We start from the raw sequence: 13047 nt of genomic DNA on the forward strand, positions 1-13047 counted from the left end.
GGTGATCATTGGTGAAAGGGTTAACTAGGGGCAATCAGGGGGTTACAATTTTTATTAGGTAGTATATGGGGGTCCCTGGCGCTATATAAAAACCTGACGGGGAACCTAAAAAAATAACTAGCTACCTAGCAGCACTAGTGACACTAATGCAGCCATCAGAAAAATGATCGCTTAGTGACACTGGCAAAAGGGTGTGAAAGGGTTAACTAGGGGCAATCAGGGGGTTAAACCTTTATTGGGGGGTGGTAGGGGGCTACCCTGGACCTAACACTAACTGCCCTGACAGTTTTTACTGTCACAACTGACACTGAGTGCAGTAAATAAATGATCACTGCAATCAGTGACACTGTGACTGGGGGGGGAGGGGGGCGGGGGGGGGTTTGTGTGCCTGTGTGTGCCTACGTGTTAGTGTAGTGTTGGTGCACACTTACTTTAACTTCTCCTCGTAGTCCGGTCAAAAAGACCACCCCGAGGAGAATGACATCACTTCCTCCCTGCCTGTGTTTACTATAAACAGTAGGAGGAAGCTTCTCATTCGCCAGTGTCATTTACACAGGAATCAATGCATTTGTATAGCATTGATTGCTGTATAAATGACAATGTGTCAAAAACGTCCAATGTGTCCTCCATAATGTCGCAGTCACCATAAAAATAAATAAATAAAAAAATAAATAAAAATCGCTGATCGCCGCCATTACTAGTAAAAAAAAAAAAATTTATAAAAATGCCATAAAACTATCCCCTATTTTGTTTGTAAAAGCTATAACTTTTGCTCAAACGAATCGATAATCGCTTATTGCGATTTTTTTTTACCAAAAATATGTAGAAGAATACGTATCGGCCTAAACTGAGGGAATTTTTTTTATATATATATATTTTTGGGGATATTTATTATAACAAAAAGTAAAAAATAATGCGTTTATTTCAAAATTGTAGCTCTATTTTTGTTTATAGCGCAAAAAATAAAAACCGCAGGGGTGATCAAATACCACCAAAAGAAAGCTCTATTTGTGGGGAAAAAAGGACGTCAATTTTGTTTGGGAGCCAGGTCGCACGACCGCGCAATTGTTAGTTAAAGCGACACAGTGCCGAATCGCAAAAATGGTCCAGTCTGAAAGTGGTTAAGAGGCTCCTCTGTCCTCCACTCATTACCTGTATTAATGGCACCTGTTTGAACTTGTTATCAGTATAAAAGACACCTGTCCACAACCTCAAACAGTCACACACCAAATTCCACTATGGTGAAGACCAAAGAGCTGTCAAAGGACACCAGAAACAAAAAATTGTAGACCTGCACCAGGCTGGGAAGACTGAATCTGCAATAGGCAAGCAGCTTGGTGTGAAGAAATCAACTGTGGGAGCAATAATTAGAAAATGGAAGACATACAAGACCACTGATAATCTCCCTTGATCAGGGGCTCCATGCAAGATCTCACCCTGTGAGGTCAAAATGATCACTAGAACGGTGAGCAAAAATCCCAGAACCACACGGTAGTGAAAGACCTGCAGAGCGCTGGGACCATTGTAACAAAGGCTACCATCAGTAACACACTACGCCACCAGGGACACAGATCCTGCAGTGCTAGACGTGTCCCCCTGCTAAAGCCAATACATGTCCGGGCCCGTCTGAGGTTTGCTACAGAGCATTTGGATGATCTAGAAGATGATTGGTTTCATATGACCATATGACATTCTCCCAAAGTAGAACTGTTTGGTAGAAACACAAAACTCGTGTTTGGTGGAGAGAGAGAATGCTGAGTTGCAACCAAAGAACACCATACCTACTGTGAAGCATGAAGGTGACAACATCATGCTTTGGGGCTGTTTCTTTGCAAAGGGAACAGGACGACTGATCTGTGTATATGAAAGAATGAATGGAGCCATGTATCGTGAGATTTTGAGTGCAAACCTCCTCCCATCCACAAGGGCATTGAAGATGAAACGTGGTTGGGTCTTTTCGGTATGACAATGATCCCAAACGCACCGCCCGAGCAACGAAGGAGTGGCTTCGTAAGAAGCATTTCAAGGGGCCTAGCCAATCTCCAGATCTCAACCCCATAGAAAACCTTTAGAGGGAGTTGAAAGTCTGTGTTGCCCAGCGACAGCCCCAAAACATCACTAGAGGAGATCTGCATGGAGGAATGGGCCAACATACCAGCAACAGTGTGTGACAACCTTGTGAAGACTTACAGAAAACGTTTGACCTCTGTCATTGCCAACAAAGGATATAGAGCAAAGTATTGAGATTAACTTTTGATATTGACCAAATACTTATTTTCCACCATAATTTGCAAATAAATTCTTTCAAAAATCAAACAATGTGATTGTCTGGATTTGTTTCCACATTTTGTCTCTCAAAGTTGAGGTAAACCTATGATGACAATTACAGGCTTCTCTTATCTTTTTAAGTGGGAGAACTTGCACAATTGGTGGCTGACTAAATACTTTTTTGCCCCACTGTATGTAAACGGTGTTCAAATCAAACATGTTATATTTAGATCAAGAGCAATAATTCTACAAAAAGACTTCCTCTAACTCAAAACTGGTAACCTGTAGAAATGTTTAAACATTGCCTATGGAGATTTTTAAGGCTCCATGCACACTGAAGCTCAAAAAAGCTATTTCTGGACGCCAGATTGCTGGCAGAAAACGCTGGTTGAAAAACCTGCTTTTAACAGCGTTTTATACTAGCGTTAATGAGCGTTTTACAGCGTTAGCGTTAATGGGCGTTTTTTATAAAAATACACAGAGGACACTCCAAAAATCCCACAATGCATTGCAAAATAGAATGCCGAACACTAATGAACGAGCGTTAATGAGCGTTAATGAGCGTTTGTCGTTTTTTGCCGCTGAAAAACGGCACTTTGAACGCGAATTTCTGGCGTTCAGAAAAAAGCCCATAAACTCCACTGCTCATTAAAGCTGAAAAACGTCCATGTGTGCATGGACACATAGGCTAACATAGAGTGGAGTTTATGGGTTTTTACAAAAAACGCCCAAACGCCAATAAACTGCAGTTTATCAGCTTCAGTGTGCATGGAGCCTTAGGGTCAAAGTTTGTCGCCATTCCACGAGCAGGCACAATTTTAAAGCATGGCATGTTTGGTATCAATTTACTCAGCATAATATCTTTCACAATATTGGGCAAATTTACTGTTTTCTTATTTTTTAATTCGAAAAAAGTGTATTTTCCCCTTTCATCTTTTAGGACTGCACCTTTGAGAGACCTTGGCTCCTCCCTTCTCAGGAAACACCACCTCCATCAGAGCTTTAAGCCACGCATCCTCTCCAGCCCGTTAGTTTTGGTGTTTCCTCCGGCAGGGAGACACGGCTAGAAACCAGGGTCATTTCAGCTGGGGAGGCTGAGGCCAGTGTTATCCTGGAAAGGGAGAGACAGAGGTCCCTCACGCACAGCAGCTGGGCTAGGGAGCCCATTAGCTATGTGGCGCTATATCACGCCCTGTCCTCTCTCGGCGAAGGTGGCGGCCAGGGCCCTCGATTTCCACTGATTTCCAATTCCCCCTCGCTCTGGGACGGCCAGCGTGGAGCTCGAAGCTGGGCTCCATAACAGCTGTAGTGACAGCAAGAGGAGCTTGAGATGGACCACTTCCCGATCTGCGCCAAGTGACACCAACACCACCACTCTAAAGTAAGAGGAACCCTGGGGTGGTGTTCCCTTACCATTTTTCCTGTTTAGTTCCACAGATGAACCTCCCTCTTAGGTGGTCAGAGACAAGGAGATGTACTTCTGGGCCCTGGTGGCGGTCGGTCCGGGGGGGGGGGTGTACTTCTGGTGTCAGTTTCTATGCTGCGTTGGCAGATTCTGATGCCTGTGTCTTGGGGATCTCTCTTTTTTTTGTTGTTTCAGAGCAAGCCCACAGAAAAGTCTAGGTCCCTACACAACTACAAGAGGAAGCACCCATCATGTAGGACTACTATGGGGAATTCCTGGCCCAAGGTTCTGTGTAAGGAATGCATAGAAGGTTTAGTAAAAGGAACATTCTGCAGAACAGGGTTCAGAGTTGGCAGCGTCTGTTAAGGAGCTTTCCTGTACCTTCCAGTCTTTTAAATCACTGTTTGCAAGTTTTCAGCCCCTGCAACCCACAGCTAATCCTCCACCAGTGTAGCAAGACATCGCACATGGTCTGCCGGCAGGTCCCTCCACCATTGGAGGGTTACCTGGAGGCACCAGAGAGGCACTAGAGGAAGATCCTGACAGTGCATCCTCAGACTCCTTGGGGGAGCCAGACGAAGAGAAGGTGGATGGTGAATCCAACAGAACCTCCCGATATATAATCTCTCCCTGGAGGAAGTGAAGGAGCTCTTGGGAGCCATCCACACCACTCTGGGGATCCAGGAAGAGAAGAAGTCACTGCCGCTCCATGACCAAATGTATGAGGTTTTTGGAGAACAGAAGAGGAGGGTCTTTCCAGCGTATGAAGTCCTGGTGGAAGCCATCAAAGAATAATGGTGAGACCCAGAGTGGAAGCCTTCTTTTTCAGGGCCCTTAAACGCAGATCCCCTTTGCAGAGGATGAAGCGATGGTCTGGAAAAAATCACCTAGGCTGGATACAGCTTTTTCTTAAGAGTCCAGAAAAACAGACCTGGCCTTTGATGATATGGGGGTGTTAGCAGACCCCATTGACAAAAGGATGGACTCCCTCTTCAAGAAAACCTGGGATTCATCCCTAGGAGATCTTAAGCCTGCCATGGCAGTCACAGTGGTGGCTCGCAACATGAAGCACTGTCTGTTGCACATAAAAGCACATATTGTGGAACTGCAGAGGAAACAATTCTCTCCTCTTTTCCTATGCTTTTAAAGGGGGTAGCATACATTGCAGATGCCTCAGGCGGAGTCAGTTTGCATGTCCGCTAGGTCCTCTGCCCTGGCCAATTTGGCCAGAAGAGCTCTCTGGCTAAAAACATGGCAAGGGGACAATGCGTCTAAAGTAAAGGTCTGTGGAGTCCTTTTACGGGGAATTTTCCTTTTTTTGGTCCAGAGTTTGAGGCTGTCCTGGATCAGACAACCGACAAAAAGGTGGCTTTTCCCCTGAAGAGGAAGTTGAGGGAACAGTCTAAGAAACCTCGCCCACAGAAGAAGTTTGGATTTCCGATGGCGGAGGTTCAGAAAAAAGGTTGGACCAACAAGGGCAGAGAGCAGGGGGGGATAGATTTTTCGCCCTCCTGAACAGCCCCGAAATACCCAATGACAAGTCAACCCCGGTGGGAGGAAGATTGGGGGCTTTCCTTCCACCAAAGTCATGGTGGAGGTCCTGGCTTTCCTGCGACTATGAGGAATCTCAGTGATCGCATATCTGGACGATCTGTTCCTTCACCAGAGGAGATGGTCCAGGATTTGCAGGAGGCAAGGAGCATGTTGGAACATCTAGGATGGCTTTTAAATGAGGAAAAATCCAACCTAATCCCATCCCAGAGGGTCACCTTCCTGGGCTACATACTGGACTCAACCCAGAGGAGGGTCTTTCTCCCCCAAGAAAAAATTCAGAAAGTGGACAGCACTTTGGCAGTTCTGCAGAGCAATCACAGAGTCTCAATATGACAGGCCATGTCAGCTTTAGGTCTGCTGATGGCCTGAGGGTCTGGGACCACACTCAGAGGTCTTTGGACTCAACGTTTCTCATTCCTATATGGGTAAAGAGATCCCTGTGGTGGTGTAGAAAGACAGCAAATCTATCCTAGGGACTGGAATGGGTGCTGACAGTGTCCAGGATCGTCACAACAGACGCAAGTGCCACTGGTTGAGGTGCGAGTCTGGTGCAGGGTTCCTGGAAAATCAAAGACGCGGGGAGGCCCATCAGAACTGGAGGAAGTGAAGGGCTATTTCACTGGCCCTCAAAGCCTTCCAGCAGGAGCTTCAAGGACATCACGTTCAGGTCCACTCGTCCGTCAACCGACAGGGGGGAACCAGGAGCAGTTCCCTGTGGGCCTTGACAGAAACAATTTTCAAATAGGCCGAAGTCACAGTGTTGTCCCTCTCAGCGGTACATCTAAAAGGGGAGTTTAGCTAGCTAGCAGACTTCCTCAGCAGGAGTACGCTGAGGGAGAGTGACTGGGTCCTGAGTCAGAACACTTACAGGATGATTACCTAAAAGTGAGGGGTCCCATGTGTGGACCTTTCCGCTTTCATGGGATGGGACAATAGGGGTGGACGCGCTCTCTCAGAGCTGGTGTTTTATCAAGTATTATGCTTTCCCCCCTCCTGCACTGTTGCCTGCAGTCTTGAGAAAATTCCAGACAGAGGACACGACCCTGATCCTAATAGTGCCACACTGGCCCAGGAGGCCTTGGTTTTCAGTCCTAAAGGATCTGGTGGTGGAACCTCCTTGGATATTACCGGTCCAGGAAGACCTCCTCTCTCAAGGTCCAATTTGCTTTCCCAAGGTGGAAAGGTGGAGCCTGGCTACTGAGGGGGAAATTCTGAGGAATAAGTTGTTCTCCAAACGATTGGTGGCAACCCTTCTAAATTGTAGGAAAAAGGAGACGCGCTATTTAAAGGTCTTGAAAAAGTTAAATTCTTGGTACGCAGAGAGCTCCTTTAGCGTTCAAAGCCCAGTAGCAGTACTGGAGTTCATGCAAAAGTGGGGCAGACAAGGTGCTGGCCCTCAGTACTCTGCAGCACCACAGATTTTTCACCTTAATGCATAGAATGCATTGTGGTGAAAAACCACGAGGGCTTACAACCCCTTTAAGTGGTTAATCTACCCATTACTATACACGCTTTTACTTGGTAGGACTGAAAATTTTAGAGTTAGGACTGCAGTAAACAGAGGAGGAGCCTTGACATGGGCACTGCCACTTGTGCGTTTACTGTATTTGCAAATATGTGCAAACAAAACCCTCTGTTTTAACCGTACATTGTTAGACAGGGTCAATTTGGTTGTTTTGCAGGCTGGCTGGCAAGTGTACTGGGAAGTTATTGTAAAGTCTGAAGGAACCAAACACGCTAAAGAAAAAAATAAAGAAAAAAATATCGCTAGACTGCCTGCTCTTATATCTGAATGGCTTGAAGACAGCAGTTTATGGAGTGTTTTCTTCCTTATACTTTTGGAGGTCTTTTACAGTTGTGTAAAAAAGTACAACAAAAAGGAAATTGTTGACTTTTTCAGCATAATATAAGAGCAAACATTATTTTATTCAATTAGTCCTTACAGATAAAAGTCATTTATTTGAATAAAAGCACAAGGTAAATTTTTAAAAAAAATATATCAACAGATGCAATGATGTATTGTGGAAAACATAAATCCTTGGCATCAGATGCTGGGATTGCCTCTTTTAGCAGAAATTACTTCTTGTAGGCATTTCACATAACTATTTTGGTTTTCTTGCATGAAGTGCCCGTTTTAAATTACCCATAACATTTCAATGGGATTCAGATCAGGGCTTTGACGATTAGGTCAGTACATAGCCCTTCATAAAATAATAAAAGTCAGCGCAAGGCATTTCAATAACTAGGCAGCTAATATCAAGATTTGACATACAAAAAGGCAAAAGAATGTTCAAGGTGAAAACGTAGCGCCAAAAAACAGTAAATATTTATACACCATCTTGTTTGTATAAATATTTATTGTTTTTTGGTACAACATTTTCACCTTAAACATAACCCTTCATACCTTATTGTAAGCCATCCTTTGGTGTATTTGCTTGTGTGCATCAGAACATAACGATGTTGAAAGCTCCATTTCCATTTCAACTTCAACTTACTGACAGGTGGCCTCACATTCTTAAAAAACACATTTTGAAACAGGTAAACCTTGTAAGGCCCCAAGAGAGAGAACTTGCAGGAGAGAGCTGTTAGATCAAACGTTCCCCTTGGCGAGACGATGAAAAATAGAATTCTTAAAAAGGTACCTAATACAGTGGCTGAAAGCAGATCAGATTAGTCATTAGGACCAGACTGAGGTCCCATGGATTTGTAGGAGGCTTAAAAGGTGAACCAATTTGAGGACCTTTCTGTAAAATAAGTACATATCAAGAATTGATATGCCAGTGATCATTGGAATGTTGCATAATGGCAGACTCTGGTAAAGTCCCACTTGCAGGAAAACTTTAGTTTCTTTATCGGAGGAAGGTGAATACTCTTTCTTCCTGTGGTGTCCTTGATGTCACCCACGAGATCCTTTTTGGAAACTTGGTCCACAAATCAGCAATTACAAAGCTCCACTCTGGGGAAAAAAAATCATCCCTCGCTCCTTCACATCGCCCCTCTCTATCTAATAACCATATTAAAAACAAAAATCATAGCCCTAAATGCCCCTTTTATTTATCTACTTGTAGCCACAGTCACATGATAAACTGGCCCAACACCTTTTATTCTCTTGTTTAATTGCCGATTTGCGTCCTTCTTAGGGCATCCATGTCAGTGCTTGCTTGGCATGGACACTACCTATTGGCTGCAGCGGGCCCTCTTAGGAGCCAGCATAGGATGATGTTAGCATAGGGGGAAGCAGGGGATCGGTGATCTCTGGAGGGGCATTACGTCGCTGGATCAGAAACGGGGGCGGTACGTGACCTGGAATGGGAGACCTATGGACCTTTTGTGACCTGGATGGGGGACGCATATACAGACTGTTTACAGATGGTAAACAGTCTGTATATGCAGCATAGCATGCTTGTTATACTCACTGTGGAACTTTAGGGGTCAATCCTCTGCATTGTGTAAAAAGGCTGTTTTAGCCTGTATGCATAGATCCTCCCCTCCCTGAAATTTCTATCTGGAGAAAGCCAGATAACACACAGGCAATAGCCAACCTGTACAGGCTCAGCTGTGTCTTTTATACTGGAGAGAACAGTTTCTTGTTCTCAGAGATAGACAGGTCACATGATATTGACATCACACATATGGGTGTGTATACAGGCTGCAGTGAAAAACTCCACCTTCCTGAACTCTCAGAAGAAACTGTGCAGTTTACGATGTAACAGGTATACAGATCATCCAAAAAGGTATATAGTGGCAATGTTTTAATGTAAAAAGAAGATTTATAAGATGTGGGCACTGTGGGGGGGGGGGGCATTTTAGGGTGGATAAACTATTTTCATATTACTGGGTTTAGCAACACATTAACCACTTGCCGACCGCCGCACGCCGATGTACGTCGGCAGAATGGCACGGGCAGGCATAAGGGCTTACATGTACGTCCCTTGCCTCCCGCGGGTCGGGGGCCCGATCGGGCCCCCGCCCGGTGCCTGCGGCGGTCGGTATTCGTTCGGGAGCGATCCCGGACGAGGGGACGGCCATTCATTCATGGCCACCCCCTCGCGATCGCTCCCGGCGAATGAAAATGTCCGGTGACATCACTTCCTCTCCTGTAATGTAAACACAGGAGAGGAAGTGATGTATTCTCTCCTCCGTGTCGGTAGTTTTCGTTCCGGCACCGAGGAGAGAGCATCGGTGAGTTGCACAAGCACTACACTACACAGTAGAACATGCCAGGCACACTCACACCCCCCCTTTACCCCCCGATCACCCCCCAATTACCCCTGCCCCCCCAGTCACAGTGACACCAATTGCTTTTTTTTTTTTACATTTCACTGACACTCCCAGCAGTTCGCATAGGGCAGTGTGAACTGCCGCCGGGAGGCATGCGATGCGGGAACCCGCCGCGGATTCGTGGCGTTTCCGCATCGCTCCAGTGTGAACCCAGCCTAATAAGCGATCGTTTTTCTGATCGCTGTATTAGTGTCACAGGTGACGCTAGTTAGGCAGGTAGGTATTTAGGTTCGCCGCAGCTTTTTATAGCGCCAGGGACCCCCATATACTACCGCATAAAGCCCCCTGATTGCCCCCTAGTTAACCCTTTCACCAGTGATCACCATATAACTGTTACAGGTGACGCTGATTGGTTAGTTATTTTTTTTATAGCTTCAGGGCACCCGCCATTTATTACCTAGTCTCACTAGTGTACCCCTAAATTTAGGGGTGTCTACTTTCCAAAATGGGGTCATTTGGGGGGGGGTTTGTGCCATCTTGGCATTTTATGGCCTTCAAAACTGTAACGCCCTTAGAAAGCCTGAAGGCGGTGCTTGGTTTTCGGGGCCCCGTACGCGGCTAGGCTCCCAAAAAGTCCCACATATGTGGTATCCCCGTACTCAGGAGAAGCAGCAGAATTTATTTTGGGGTGTCATTTCACATATGCCCATGGCATGCGTGAGCAATATATCATTTAGTGACAACTTTGTGAAAAAAAAAAATAAAAAAAAAAAAAGTTTGTAATTTTCCCGCAACTTGTGGCAAAATATAAAATATTCCATGGACTCAACATGCCTCTCAGCAAATAGCTTGGGGTGTCTACTTTCTAAAATGGGGTCATTTGTGGGGGTTTTGTGCCATCTTGGCATTTTATGGCCTTCAAAACTGTAATAGGTAGTGAGGAGTGAAGTCAAATATTTACGCCCTTAGAAAACCTGAAGGCGGTTCTTGGCTTTCGGGGGCCCCGTACGCGGCTAGGCTCCCAAAAAGTCCCACATATGTGGTATCCCCGTACTCAGGAGAAGCAGCAGAATTTATTTTGGGGTGTCATTTCACATATGCCCATAGCATGTGTGAGCAATATATCATTTAGTGACAACTTTGTGTAAAAAAAAAAAAAATAATTTTTTTTGTCATTATTCAATCGCTTGAGGCAAAAAAATAAAATATTCAATGGGCTCAACATGCCACTTATCAATTTCCTCAGGGTGTCTACTTTCCAAAATGGGGTCATTTGGGGGGGTTTTGTACTGCCCTGCCATTTTAGCACCTCAAGAAATGAGATAGGCAGTCGTAAACTAAAAGCTGCGTAAATTCCAGAAAACGTACCTTAGTTTGTAGATGTGACAACTTTTGCGCAAACCAATAAATATACAATTATTGACTTTTTTTTTTACCAAAGACATGTGGCTGAATACATTTTGGCCTAAATGTATGACTAAAATTGAGTTTATTGGATTTTTCTAATAACAAAAAGTAGAAAATATAATTTTTTTTCAAAATTTGCGGTCTTTTTACGTTTATATCGCAAAAAATAAAAATCGCAGAGGCAATCAAATACCATCAAAAGAAAGCTCTATTTGTGGGAAGAAAAGGACGCAAATTTTGTTTGGGTACAACATTGCATGACCGCGCAATTACCAGTTAAAGCAGCGCAGTGCCAAATTGTAAAAAGACCTCTGGTCATTTACCAGCAAAATGGTCCGGTCTGAAGGTGGTTAAGATCTTAAAATCTGTGTAAAAATATAAGGCCAACAGTGGCAAAAAAAAAAAAAAGTCCCCATGTTGGGGGTCACTGACAGAAAATAAATCATCCTTACTTTGGGGTCACAATAAGGAAAGAATACCCAAATGTTGGTGGTGTCACTGAAAGGAAAAATGTCCATGCATCAGTGGTGGCACCGGAAGGAAAACAAACATTTTCCTGCATCATTGGTGTTGCCAAGAGGAAAAAAAAAAAAAAAGGTGCTAAATCAGTGGTGTCACTTTGAGAAAAAAAAATAAAAAAAAACAGCATCGGTGGGATCAGTGGACTGGCAGTGTCACTGAAAGGAAAAAATGTCTGTGTCCGGTACTGTCACCTGAAGGGAAAAATATGTCCTTGCATTAGTGGTGTTGCCAAGAGGAAAAAATGGTAGCGTCAGTGGGGAAAAATGTTGCTGCATCACTGGTGTTAACCTGAGGAGCACCGATTGGCATCTATGACAGTGGGATGAAGGAGGGGAAGAGGTATGAGATTGTGGGTTCTGTGGGGTGCATGAAACTAAAGGGTTTGGGGGGGGGGGGGTCTCCGAGGGAATAAAGCCAGCTGAAAGGCCTGTCATTGCTGCACCTCTGAAAAGCAATCCACCTTGATAGCTTTTAGGGGGTGCTTGGCAGGTGGTTAGGAGGTGATATTTCATCTGCCTGCTTTAACCCTGGAAAGGCTGAACCACTGCACATGGTTGCAATACATTAACACAGACTACAAGTGTGGTCACCCTGAATTAGGCTGGTGTCCCCAGGGTTGGCCATGATCACTCTGATCACAGCTTCTGTACATTATTAGAATATTATGGAAGAGTCAGGAGTAAAGAGGTACACCTCATTCAGGGCTCCCACCTACTACACCTTGGCTAGCCTGGCCCCAGCCCATCTACCCACTTCCTGTACATGGTTGGGCACCTCTGGAAGATCTATGGGCTGAAATTTGCAAACATTATCTTCTGCCCTCCTGGAAATAGTGTACCCATAACGCCAGACATGTCCTGCGGCTCCGGTCTGTGTGCAACTGTGGTTACACAGTCACATACCTTGGTGCAGTAGGGGGAATTGGTAGAGTCTCTCCTTGGATGCCATCCTGACAGTGCACAGTGTCATTCCAGGGTCGGTCCTGCTCTTCCAGGAAGGCTTAGGCCCCATGGCAGGTGCAAGGCAGGTGAAAAGGTAAACACTGCAAGCACAGCAAGTTGCTCCAAGCATTCCTCCTCCCCGAAAGGCCTCCATTTTCACCTACTGGCACATTGTATGCACATCAGGGTTCCCGTGCATGGGAGTTGTTTAGCAACCATTAGAACACTTACTAAATAGAAAGCACTAGAGCACAGGGATAGTGTCAGGAGATGCCAGTACTAGAAGGAAAATCTCCCCTCACTTCTCAGCAGCGCCACTGTGACTAAAGTGTGTTCTCAGTCTCAGTACCTACTGTCATACAGCGGACCCTGGCTCCTTCTCACAGGAATTACTCAGAACAAGTGGCTGCATGTCGAGAGAGCCTTCTCCCCACCACCACACACTCAACACAGCACCTAGGGTATGCGTCCCTTCTGTCACTTTTTTGTGTCAGGAACCACCCCAACATAGGGGTGTACCTATCGAGAGAGGCCCACATAACCTGGAGTACAGAGTTGGTCTTGCATGTGCCACAAATTAATTATGTACTTAGGTAATCTGAAGATTTTGATTGCAATCTGTACATAAAGCTGAAATCAAGCTACAACACAACTTATTACAAATAAATTTAATAGCAGCAAATATTGTTTTTAAATCATACATTATGATTGGTGTACAAAACATTAGTG

This window comes from Lithobates pipiens, unplaced genomic scaffold (assembly GCF_037356315.1).
Source record: "Lithobates pipiens isolate NorthernLeopardFrog02 unplaced genomic scaffold, aLitPip1_a1.2 Scaffold_18, whole genome shotgun sequence".
Classification (NCBI taxonomy): domain Eukaryota; kingdom Metazoa; phylum Chordata; class Amphibia; order Anura; family Ranidae; genus Lithobates; species Lithobates pipiens.